Raw genomic sequence first — 13,822 nt, forward strand, 5'->3', positions numbered from 1 at the left:
ATGGAATACTATGCAGCCATAAAAAATGATGAGTTCATGTCCTTTGTAGGAACATGGATGAAGCTGGAAACCATCATTCTCAGCAAACTATTGCAAAGACAAAAAACCAAACACCGCATATTCTCACTCATAGGTGGGAATTGAACAATGAGAACACATGGACACAGGAAGGGGAACATCACACACCCGGGCCTGTTGTGGGGTTGGGGGAGGGGGGAGGGATGGCATTAGGAGACATACCTAATGTTAAATGACGAGTTAATGGGTGCAGCACACCAACATGGCGCATGTATACATATGTAACAAACCTGCACGTTGTGCATGTGTACCCTAAAACTTAAAGTATAATTTAAAAAAAAGAGAGAGAATAAACTCAGCTAAAAAAAACAAACAAACAAGGGGATCGTTTGTGTAGCCCTCTGCATTTTTTTTCACTATATTGACCAGGCTGGTCTCGAAATCCTGGGCTCAAGCAATCTTCCCACCTCTGCCTCCCAAAGCTCTGGGATTAAAGGCATGAGCCCCCATGCCTGGCCTCACGTTTTGCATTTTAAAAAATGCTTTACTCACGCCTGTAATCCCAGCACTTTAGGAAGCCGAGGCAGGCAGATCATGTGGTCAGAAGATCGAGACCATCCTGGCCAACATGGGAAACCCCACCTCTACTAAAAATTCAAAAATCAGCTGGGTGTGGTGGCGCATGCCTGTAATCCCAGTTACTCGGGAGGCTGAGGCAGGAGAACAGCTTGAACCGGGGAGGCAGAGGTTGCAGTGAGCCAAGATCTCACTACTGCACTCTAGCCTGGTGACAGAGTGAGACTCTATCATCTCAAAAACAAAACAAAACAAAACAAAAAAAGTGTTCCACATCTTCAAATGCAATTTGCCAGAAATTCTAAGTGAAGAAGTCGGACTAAGATGAATCAATGCATCCTGATGTCAGATTTAGATGGATTCTTATACATATAGCATTGTGATATTCCAAACTCTTCCTCTATTATTTCTTGAAAAGATGTGCTTTTGAAAATCTTTTATCAGTGAATTAAATATATACTCTAGCATTTGAACATGTAAATGAAATGTATCATTTTGTTCTTTAAAGAAAAACCATGTGTTCAGAATTCATGCTGAATATCGATATCTACTGAGTGACTCTTGCAAATGTGTGAGGCTGCTGAAATTAGAATATGGCATAACGCTATTAAAATTGACAGTAATACATGATTCTACTACATTAATCTTATCTTCCTATTTTCAGATGAGCCTTCGTGGCACTCCATTTTCAAGCCATGTCCACTGACTATGATTTAACAGCAGACAACAAATAACTCCCTTTTGTTTTTCAAATTTTTATATGGGTTGTTTCTAAGCTAGATCAACCACAATCTCTAACTATCTGCTCCATGTGCGTAAAATCATTCTAGAAATACCATTGAGATAATTTTAAGTACTAAGAATTCTAAAATACTTTCCAAAATACAAAGGTAATTCAAAGTAACCATTTATAATTTTTAACTTCTCTATTTACTCCATCAATTCAAGTATTGATATAATACTATTTTCAACACCATTTTCAAATAATTTGATGAAATATTAGTATGAGCTTTTCCTTTTGTTATTAACTCTGTAATTTATGACGAATATTTTTTTAAAAAGTCATAATTCAGATATCTAAGACATAAGCTAAGTTTACACTTTAACTCATTCTTAATTCTAATGCTACTATTGCCAATTTTTTTATTAATCTACATTTACTCCTCCTGGCTCTGTAATTTCTGAAAGAGCTTTTGACTGAAAACAACAGAATTCTCATATGAAATGTTCATCTAACGTTTCATATTTTCTTAAAAGACTTTCTAAAATAAGAAATATTAAAGATTTTCCAAAGTAAATCTAGTGTTAAAAAACTTAGAGATGTAATTAAAAGATGGTCACTAAATGAATATTAAATGTTAGAAACAAAAATTCTATGTGATATATTAATAGTACTTAATATGTTGATTATGGAATCAGTTTTATTCACATGGCTTTTATCAGCTGTTACTAAGTTCACTATTTTTAGATGTTGACAAAAGTGGGAAAAAATCAAACTTTAAAATTGTTTATAGATAGAACACTTATTCTCAAACAGGTATTTTATTTTATGCTACATCCCAGAATTTAATAATTCACCATTTTTCAAATGAATGTTTTGTCGATCTTATTTAACACCAAGAAAAATCTAGTATCTGGATACAACTGAATACGTGCAAAAGAAATTGCAGGCTGACAGGTCAGAGTGGGGAGGGAGGATATCCCCCACCCCACTGCCCCACCGCCTTCAGTTTTCTGGCTCTCTTTCAAGGGAGAAAACATTAGTCCTGAGGTCCAGTAGTCTGAGATGCTCGCCACATGAAACAGTATATTTGTTTCCTGTCCTGGTGATGGGTCCAACTCACTCCAACATATGATCTTTACAAAGTACTGAACACATGCTAGGGCCAGCCAAAACCATGAACCATCCTCCTTTTGCAGTTTTCCCTTGCATTTGTACTCTGTGAATGCAGCCCAGTCAGACGTGTCAATGTCTTTAAAAATAGGGCTGCTTCTGAATGGTGCAATTCTGAATCAGATTCTAATTGCAAATAATTAGAATTACTGCTTCCTTTTCATAAGCAAAGCATCATGTGGCTAAGCAGCTCTCTACTAGAGCCAAAGATTCAAATTGACTTCACTAAGCATTTACAATTAAGTGGTTGGTAGACCAAACGAAAACTATAAAAGGAGCTACATGGCTGATTAGTGATCTAATATTTTAGATAGAAAAAGTTGTATATCTTGCTCTCTACAAATCTATTTATTTTCACTTATCTTCTTTACCTGGTGAGTAAATCTAAATGAGTATCAACTGTATAAAACAAAAATGATGTCCTTACAGAGCTTATATCCTATGGTCCATTATTTTAATCATTCCCTTCAATAGGCCCTCATCGTCCTTGCTCTTCTTCTATCCAACACAAGAAAATTACAAACTATGCACGTCGTGCACATGTACCCTAAAATTTAAAGTATAATAAAAAAAAAGAAAATTACGAACTAAATTTACTCTTGAACATAGATGCAAAAATTCTAAAGATAACATTATCAAACCAAGACTGGCAAAAATATAAGGTAGACATGACATTTGAGAATCAATCACATTCATCACGTTAACTTAATAAAAGGAAATATGTACATTTATATATCTATATAATCATCTTGGTACATGCAGGGAAAAAACTTGATAAAATTCAACATCCATTCATAATAAAGATTCTTAGTAAACTAGAAATTTAGGAGAATTTCCTTAACCAGATAAAGGGTACCTAAGAAAAACCGACAACAAACATTGTATGTATTAGAAAAGGTTGAAAGCTTTCATTCTAAAACTTGAAATGAGGCAAGGATTTTTGTTATTGCTATTTGTAAGGACAGTTCTAGAAAATCTAGCCAATGTAACAAAACAAGAAAAATAAAATATTGAAAGATTGGAAAGGAGGAAATAAACTGTCTACATGATTATCAAGGTACAGAATCCAAAAGAATCAACAAATAAACCACTGAGTACATAAATTTAGCAAGGTTGCTGAATATAGGGCCAATATTTTAAAATGCTTGCATTTTTATATAGAATAAACATAGCAATTAGAAAATAAAATTGTTAAATGATATCATTTACAATACTGTCAAAAGAAAACACACCAAATGCCCAAGAAGAAAACTAACAAAAGATGTGAAGACCTCCACAAAGAAATCTATTAAATATTATTTGGTAAAGAATAAATTGACGATATAACATATTCATGGGTTAGAAAACACAATATTTTAAAGATGTGATTTCACCACCACACTGATCTGTTGACTCAATGAAGTACAATAGATATCTCTTTTTTTCTTTTGGGAAACAAGATGATTCTAAACTCTGTATGTAAAATTTAAAGGGTCAAGAATGGCTAAGTAAATCTTGAAGAAGAACGAAGTCAAAGGCTTCCTCCAACATATCAAGACTTATAACAGAGCTATAATATCTCTAAAACAGTATGGCATTGGCACAAATAGACCAATGGAAGAGACCTCAATGTCCAAAACAGATCTACAATATAGATACTTTTTGAATAAATGTTATATATGCCAAGTTTTTAAAATTACTTTGAAATATCTCAATTATCTTTTACAAGATAAGGTTTTACTAACATTGCTATTGATAATTTTATTTTCCACTCTTTTTGGGTTTTCATAAAGGAATAAGTCAAAGTTTGAAATTATTGATAAATCAAGTTCTTATTTTCTTTTTTTTTTTTTTTACTGATAAAATCATTTTTATTTAATTTGAGTGAAACATGTCCACATATCAAAAATACAGTTTTGTATTATGAATAATAAATGTAAAGTCTTTATCTTCAAGAGGATCCTTGTCAACCAAACATATATGACAATGCTTTCCTCTGGTTCCTCCAAACTGAGGCCTCATGAAGGCTCAAATATGGAGTGAGAGGGACCCAGCAACAGACAATGTAAGACAAGAAGGAAGAGGTAGGATGGTCAGCTCTAAGGCTCAGGAATTCCCTGGGGGAGGCCAATGTAATGACGTCAACTATGAAGCTTACTGGGTAAAAATAAACATAAAAAGCTGAAAACTCCATGAGTTGACTTTGGTGGGAAGGAGACTCTAGAATCATAAGCAGTTGTACCAAAAGGACTGAGTCAGAATGACATTTATCTAAGGATTAAGGCAAAGGTTTACAAGCACATAAGTATTTGTTCCAAATCTTACTACAGTAGCAATATTCTTTTCTGTAATGTCAGCTACCCCAAGCAAGGGATGTCATAAACAAACTCAGACAAGTGCCTAAGTATTCAGTACCTCTAAGAGTGGTATATCAAGAATTCTTAGGCTACTGAGAAAACAGATTCTGCTATTACCCAGGAAATCAACTGGAAGGCATTTTTATAACCTTACACCACAAAAGGAAAAATTGAAAGGTAGTACTAATAAATGCAAACTACATCACCTAGAAAATGGTAATCTAGAATGTCACTGTCAATATTTAAGAATTTGAACTTTCTTTTTTTTTTTTTTTTTTTAGTATTTATTGATCATTCTTGGGTGTTTCTCGGAGAGGGGGATATGGCAGGGTCATAGGATAATAGTGGAGAGAAGGTCAGGAGATAAACACATGAACAAAGGTCTCTGGTTTTCCTAGGCAGAGGACCCTGCGGCCTTCTGCAGTGTTTGTGCCCCTGGGTACTTGAGATTAGGGAGTGGTGATGACTCTTAAAGAGCATGCTGCCTTCAAGCATCAGGAATTTCATTTCATTTTACTTAATGCTATATCCCAAAGTTCAATATATCACCTTTTTTTTTAAATGAAGGTTTTCACCACAATACGATTAGTCTCCAACAAGGAAGAACTAAAGACAATTCATCTAACTCTTAACTCTCCTTTATGATACCTAAGTTTTATAAGTTTTACTTATGCAAATATTCTCAAACACATTCTAATTAGCCTGTTAAGGTCACCAATCATCTATTTTGCAAAATCCAGTAATCAATTCTAAATCTTCATGCTCTTTGAATTCTCGATACCATTTAGCCAACTAATCAGTCCTACCTTCTTGTAAATCTTTCCTCAAGTGGTTTTTGGGCAAACATTCCTCAGTCTTCTTAGAATGTCCTTGACCTCTACTTTTCAATCTTCCTAGTTGATTTCTCCTCATCTCCCCAACTGTCAACTACTGGCATGCCGAATAGTTCAGTCTTTGGATTTTTATTTTTTCTGTCTCTCTATCTAGCCTATTCTCCAGACAATTTCATTCAGCCTTATATCTTTAAAAATCGTTGGTATTCTGACTCCTAAATTCTTATCTCAAGCCTAAACCTCTCTACTGATGCTCCAGTTCACTTACTCTATTGCCTACTTCTCTCCCTTTGGATTTCTAACAGGCAACTCAAACTCAAAATGCCTAAAACCTAGTTGTTAATATTCCCTCCTGAACTTGTATTTCCCACAGACTTCCCCATTTTAGTAAATGAGAACTCCATCCTTCCATTGGCTCAGAAAAAAAAAAAAAAAAAAAAGAATAATCTGACAACTCTCTTACTCTCAGCCCTCACCTACAACTTACCTGTCAGCTTGACCATTAAAATAAATACAATACCTGGACACCTCTCTCTTTCTTCGTAGTTACCACCCTAATTCAGCACCTCACCACTTCTTAACACAATTATTGCAGTATACTGCAGTACCTCCTAATTGGTTTTCTTGCTTTTGCTTGTTCCCCTAGTTTTTTTCCCACATAATCTGAGTGATCTCTTTAAAATGTGGACTGGTTACATCATTACTATGCTCCATATCCAACAGTAGCTTCCAATGTTAGAGTTTAGCCAGATTCAGCACTGTGACTTAAAATGTCCTAAATGTAGAGGTGGATTCACCATGAACCTAAAAAAAGCTTAAACTTTTGGTCTGTAGAAATTATGTATTCATAATTTTCTATTAAAGAGCACTCCAACTGTTTAATCTTCAGGATTCCACAACCTGGAGCCACCCATAACTACATGATCTGGCCTCCCACTACCATTATTTCTACTGATTTCTTGCTGATTTCCTACAACCCTCTTTCCTCCCTCACTGCACTTGTACAGGATAGTCCTGCAACAGTGAGGAAGGTATTCAGTAAATATTTTATGAATAAATGAACAAATTAAAAAAAACCATGCTGGGGCAAGGTTGACACCTCATCTTGCAGAGTTCTTATGTGGAACAAGAACAGGAGTCTCCTCTTAGCAATCAACTTTTTTCTTCACTTATTCAATGTCCAACTCCACTCTCATATTCTAACGTGGAGCATGAAAAATCTGTATGCGTCTTACCACTGCACTCTTCTGGCTTTCCTTCTCATTTCTTCTCCTGGCACACCTACCCCATGGTAAGAAACTTTTCATTTATTCACTCTATGCTATATTTTCTCTTTTCAGCTGAATGCTATGCATTGATTCCTCCAGAGTTAGTACTCAATATACAAAAGAGAGAGATAATGAATTCAGAAATTTATCTTATTAGCTGTTGTACAATCAGATTTTGAAAGTCACAACCTTAATATCACCTTGGTCTTTCTACCTGCAGCCTCTCCACCTCCCAAATAAAAAATCTGAAGAGTGGTCATCAAATAATCCCAATTTGCTAGAATATACACAAAATTATTAAATGCCATGGCAAAAAAGAAATGATTTAACAAAAAACTGGGCAGTTTTGCACTATTTCTAGTTCTCATTCTTTTACCACAGCCTGTATTATATTTACTAATACCTCAGTTAAAGTTTTTTTAAATGTAAAAAATAAATTAGGCAGCAAAAAAGGCTTCTTTTGGAGGGTGTAGGTGAAGAGAGAGGTAAAAGAGAGAGAACGGCTTCAGGCTTAACTGTATTGAATCTAAGATATCACTGGTACATCGAAGAAAACATGCACGTCAGGCAGTTTATGGACCTGAGTTTTAATCTAAAAACAAGCGCTTAAGTTAAAAGTTTTAACATCATGTATCATTTAAATTTGTAGTTAAAATTAAGAAAGTAGAAAAAAATACATAATCTAAATTAAAACATAGTCTAAAATGGTGGTCCAGGAAAAGCACTTTAAAAAATGCTTAACTTAGGAGATGGGAAACCAATAACAACCAAGAAGGGAAGTGGGAGGAAAGAAAGAAAGAAAAGAAACAAAGTTAAAAGCAAAGTGTGCCAGTTAAGCCAAAGACATAAGAAAATTCAATTAGGATAAGCTAATGGATAGTGTGACATGTTCCTCAAAACTGTAACAATAAGACCAAGAAAGATTAATGCTTTCAGCAAGTAGAAGGTCATAAGTGATCTTTGAAAGAGTAGTTCCAGTAAAAATGTTGGAAAGGAGAATAATATCTCTATAGTCATCTCTACGTAGATTTAGAAGCTTAAGCTGACTCTTTAAAACACCATTAACAAGTTATAGTACACAATAATGGGCATGGTCATGGCCATATTTATAATCCTCTGTCCCTACATTAATTAATGGCACCTTCTTCTCTGCTCACACATTTATAAAATGTTATAAATAGTAGGGACTTCAGAAATCAACTAAGAGATTGCAAACGAAATTCAGCTCTCATGTTTCTTTTTATTTTTTTCCACTTTAAAAAAAGAATCTAGATTTTCATCTTCTTTGTAAAGTACAAAAGATCTGGTAATACTGGTCTCACATTCCCAAAGCATCTTTTGCAAGAAGCATGTATATTCCAGTGCCCAATGGACAGCTCAGTTCCTTCATGATACCTCACCTTACTCCTTTCTGGTAACTGCCTGATCCCTTTAGCTGTAAGGTTAAAAAGTTAATAAGTTAAAAACCTGTAAGCTTGCCAATTAGTTGAATAGGAAACTGATTAAATTCATTAGCTATTCATTATCTACTTTTGGTAAGACCTAGAGAACTTTAGGTCTCAAAGCCAGTTAGTAGCGTAGCCATAACTCGCTTACTGAGCAAACTCTGGCCTCTGCTGAAACTAAAAACACTGGACTTCCTCCAGACCAATGCTGATTAAATTATTATATTTAAAGTAATGGGAAATAATCTGTACATAATTTTATTTAAAAGGCAGTTCTCATGTATTCACAAAAATATTTTCCAAATAGATTACTCACCAAAAAAATATAAACGTCTCTTCAAAGTTGAGAAAAATGTTTTCAGGAAATTATCTTCAATTTACTTCTTTATGTGCACTTTTCCTTGTTTGACAGTTAAATCCTTTGTTGATAAGATGGCTTTTTTCTTTAATTCAGTCTCCCCACCTTCGGCCTCTTATCATTCAAAGCCAAAATTACATATTTTTTTAAAAGCTGCCACAGCAACTAATACAACTATTTTTTAAAGCAAATTATATAATATCTGTTTTAAAACATTTTTTATAATATCTCTGCTTTAAATTTTTTTTTGTTTCCCCAATGCCTATGGGGTAAGCAACAAAATCCTTAAAGTTCTTTCATAACTAGTCTCTGTGGGCCTTGCCTGCCTCCCCAGACTACACACACACCTGCACCTTACTCTCCTGATATAGTAAATGGGTTACTCTTTTCCACACACATCAGGACTTAGAAGATACAAATGTCACATTCCCTCTTGGCTAGAGCCCTGTTCTAACCAATCTTTATACATTTTGTAACATCAGGTACTCAAAGACTATAAGGATAAATAAATTTAGAAAACTTTTAGGAAAAACACAGAAATTTAAAGCTGGCTGACATCATCTTAAAACCCAGCTGTATTAGTTCATTCTCACGCTGCTATGAAGAAATACCTGAGGCTGGGTAATTTATAAAGGAAAGAGGTTTAATTGACTCAGTGCATCATGGCTGGGGAGGCCTCAGGAAACTTACAATCATGGCAGAAGGTGAAGTGGGGAAGCAAGGCACCTTAATCACAAGGCGGCAGGAAGGAGAAGTGCAAACAGGAAATGCCAGACACTTACAAAACCATCAGTTCTCATGAGACCCACTCATTATCATGAGAACAGCATAAGGGAAGCCACTTGATCCAATTACCCCTACCTGGTCCCACCCTTGACACATAGGGATTATGGGGATTACAGTCCAAGGTGAGATTTGGGTGGGGACACAGAGCCAAAGCATATCACCATCTAAAGACATTTCATTTTCAACTTCCATCCAGTCATCTGTTGTATTGCTCTACAAATCCTTTGCATCCTAACCCACGACACTGAGATGAGAGGGACAGAGTGGATGACAAAGGAAGTGGAGCAAAACTAATGAGGTCTCCTGAGGAACACAGACTGGTTGTGATCTGCCCTTAGAGACAAGCCATAGCAGAACCACACTTAACAGAATTCAGAGGCTTTTCTTCATTCCTGTGAATCTTTTTAGGGTCCTTCCTCACTTGGGTTTATTTATTTTGTATAGTTTTGTTTGACGGTGGTGTTTGTGGGGGTTTTTGTTGGTGTTCGTTCATCTCATGGGTTTTTAATTTGCTTGCTTTACCATTTCCACAGGATTTTATTTAGAATATATCTGATATCCATTTGAGAGCCTGACATCCACAGTGGCTAGGTTTACCAAACGTAAGTTGGATGACCTTGAGAGACGCAGTGAACTTTGACCTTGGAAACAATTTAATTCAAGGCTGAAACCACCATGAATTGTAATATTTTAGGGTCATAATGAATTAAAACTAACAACAGAAATACTGTATCAGAAAAAGATGTCACTTTCCCTTTTCCATTTAATCACTTTGTCTCATGTGCTAAATCTGTAGGCCCACCTATTTAAAGGATTCTTTGGGGAACCTCCTGAAGGTTCATCCATTAGAACATACAAGACCTTTGGTCCCCAAAATGTGCAAGGGGGAGAGACTGCCTCCAGGAAATACACCCCCACCAGGAAACCTGGGAATCCAGGTCACAGGACAAGGCCTTAACCATACCCAGAGCTGGAATTGATTTAAGGAAAGGAATATAAAAGTAGGAGAGGCAGTGGAAAGAGTCTTGCATGCATTCCCAGTCTCCGTGCAGAACGGCGGAAGCCATTCCTTATTTTGTCTCACAGGGGACCTCATGAAAGTTCTGCCAATTAACTCAGGCAGTGGTCATAAGTTGAAAAAAGCTCCCAAATGAATTTTGTGATATAACCTCAAGTGGGGAAGAACTCCCTTGGCCAGAACCAGGTGGGGGTGGGGGGCAAGTGGAAAGAGTGCAGGAGTTGGGTACCCCAGCTGTGCAGGCAACCTGGGAGGGATGTGGCTTGAAAGCTGCTGTTGAGTTCTGAGCTTAGATGGCCTAAAATTTAGCTTGCTGCTGCTAGCAGAAAAATTGTGACTTTGAGATCTACCTTGCCAAATGCACAGGAGCTGGATGGGGCTTACTGCTGCCTGCTACTCCCTACTCCCTGGGTGAATACTTCTGTGTAGTAGAGGAAGCTATGCTCTCCTCTGGAACATGAGACCATCTCCCCAGTGACCAGAGACCTATCCCTTGACCCCCAGAGGGGTTGTTCCTTGCCCCACACTCAGAGAGTCAGAGCAAGGACTTGCCTGACCCAGCCCCCAGCTGGCTTTGCCCATGCCCCAGCATCCCCCTCCCCCCAACCACCCTAGTAGCTTAACACAAAGGACAGACACTTTGGGGGAGCTTTATGGCCCCATACATCACCTGAGAAACCAGAGTACCTCCCCTGGGTAACATAAGGCAAGCACAAATCCCACCACTGCTACTGTAGCTGGTGCTCTCCTGCAAGCACCACCTCCTGGCTAGAGGCCAACTGACACAGTCCATTGCAGCATCTCCAAGTAAACATTTTGCCCAGGAAGGAGTTAAATTGCACATGACGGCAGCAATCACAATAGTCTGCATTACCTTGGCTAATCAGGAGGTCCTGAGCCTGTCCAAACAGTCCAGTAATTAATGGGATCAGTTCATTACTACCACAACTGGCTTTTGAGCAAGTCAACACATTAAGGCTATCGACAACCAAGGAATCTCACAATCTATGTCACTCCCTCGCCACTCCCATAAGAGCTGGCGCTGGTACCCACTGCAAGGAGACTTGAGGACAGGACACGTAATTGGATTCACTGCAGATGTTCCCCAGCACTAGCCTAGAGTGTTGCAGCCCCACTGGCAGCTAGACTCAAAGGTGCGATGGCATTCCCAGTAATCTGGTTCTCAGGGATTCCTACTCCTAGGGGAAGAGGGAATGAACCACATCAAGGGAACACCCCATGGGATAAAAGAACCCAGATGGCAGGTCTTGAGTTCCAGACCTTTCTGCTGGTGGCAAGTTTATATCAGCAGAGGCACAGTTGCAGTATTGGGCTCAGCAGGGAAAGTCTGCAGCTCCACCCCAACACTCAGGTAGCCCTAGTGCTTGTGAAAGTTCTTGAAGACAGAGATTTCTTTTCTCCCTCATCCACCACTGCAGACACAACTGAGGCTTTTCCCATAGGAGTTTGGCATGAGTACACCTATAACCAGCCTTTCTGGAACTCTTCAGGGTGACGGCATCCCCACAAGAAGAATACTCCCCAGGTGCAGGTTTGCAAGGGAGGTAGAGTCTAGATTCCTCTCTACTTGGAACATCAATATTCCTGCAGATTAAAACAGCTGCCTGCCTAATCTGAACAGCTGAAACACTGGGTCAGGATTGTGTCTGGGAAGTGGATAGCTTTCCTGCTGACCTGGCAGGGGAGCTGAAGTGGCTCTGGCCTTTCTGCCTGATAAAACTTCAGTGCATTTCACTGAGAGCTTCCCTAGCCACATCTGTCAAGGATGGGCCCTCTGCCCACCATTGGATATTGCATTTACTCACCTACTTTAGCCACAGCCAGTTTTTCCCTATGGGCCCTTCCTCTACTGGCCTGAATATTCAACCTAGTAAATAAAATTCTAGGAAAAAGTAAAGTACAAACCATGGAGGAATGAGATAAGCTTCAAGAGACCGCTGCCATTCCAACCCTATAGGACACAGTGAACTTGCTCAAACACTGAGCACATTGCTACAACCAGCGTCTGAGAAAGCTGTCACTCTCTATAATCAAGGAACTCATACAGTCTTCACCCCTGAAAGCAACAAGAGCCTAATTACGCTACAGTAAACTGTAAACATTAAAGTCACACCCTTAAGATGGAAAAAAAGAAATTAAAAAAACACAATCAAATCAAAAATAAATTCAAGAATAATTAGAAGAAATATTCTACCCAAATGAGAAGGAACCAGAAAAATAATTCTGGTAATATGACAAAACAAGGCTCTATAAAACACGCAAAAGAACACACTAGCGGTCCAGCAATGGATCCAGATAAAGATGAAATCTTTGAAATGCCAGATAAAGAATTCAAAATGTTAACTATTTAGTTACTCAAGAAGAAGAAAGATGAAAGGTAAAAACTAACATAAACAAATTTAAAAAACAATTCACGGCATGAATGGAAAAAATTCTAAAGAGATAGATATCAAAGAAAAATCAATCAGAACTTCTAGAAATGAAAGACATACTTAGGGAATTACAAAATGCAGTGGAAACTTTCAAAAACAGACTAGAACAATTACAACGAAGTATTTCAGAGCTCAAAGACAAGGCTTTCAAATTAATCTAATCAGACAAAAATAAGCAAAAAATAATTAAGAGAAATGAACAAAGATTCTAAGATTATGTAAAACAATCCAAGTCTGGGATTAGGTAAAACAGCCAAACCTAAGAATAAATGGTGTTTATGAGTGAGAAGAGAAAGCAAAAACTTTTGAAATTTTGTTTGAGAAAATAATTGAGGAAAACTTCCCAGGCCTTACTAGAGATTTAGATGTCCAAATACAAGAAGCTCAAAGCACTCCTGGGAGACTTATTGCAAAAAGGTCATCATCAGTGCATATAGCCATCAGGCTGTCTAAAGTAAACATGAAAGAAAGAATTCTAAGAGCTATGAGACAAAAGCATCTGGGAACCTATAAAGGAAATCCTATTAGACTAACAGTAGACTTCTCAGCAGAAACCTTGCAAGCAAGAAGGGATTTGGGGTTTTAGCTTTAGCCTCCTTAAACAGGACAACTGTCAGTTAACAATTTTGTATCCAGCAATACTAAATTTCATAAATGAAGAGGAAATAAAATCATTTTCAGACAAACAAATGCTGAAGGAATTTGTTACTACCAGACCATCCCTACAAGAAGTGCTGAAAGGAGTTCTAAATCTTGAAACAACAGCTTAATATGCACCAAAATAGAATCTCTTGGAAGTGTAATACTCACAGGGCCTATGAAACAATTACACAATGA

At 37.3% G+C, this 13,822-nt stretch overlaps 1 protein-coding gene across 7 annotated transcripts in view; it reads right to left on the bottom strand.

Annotated features, from left to right (window-relative positions):
• The window catches only part of ADAMTS20 (ADAM metallopeptidase with thrombospondin type 1 motif 20), a 209,498-nt gene that overhangs the window by 166,207 nt on the left and 29,469 nt on the right, over positions 1-13,822 (bottom strand). The gene's annotated exons all lie outside the window — the stretch shown is intronic.

The sequence above is a fragment of the Pongo abelii genome, chromosome 10 (genome assembly GCF_028885655.2).
Source record: "Pongo abelii isolate AG06213 chromosome 10, NHGRI_mPonAbe1-v2.0_pri, whole genome shotgun sequence".
Classification (NCBI taxonomy): domain Eukaryota; kingdom Metazoa; phylum Chordata; class Mammalia; order Primates; family Hominidae; genus Pongo; species Pongo abelii.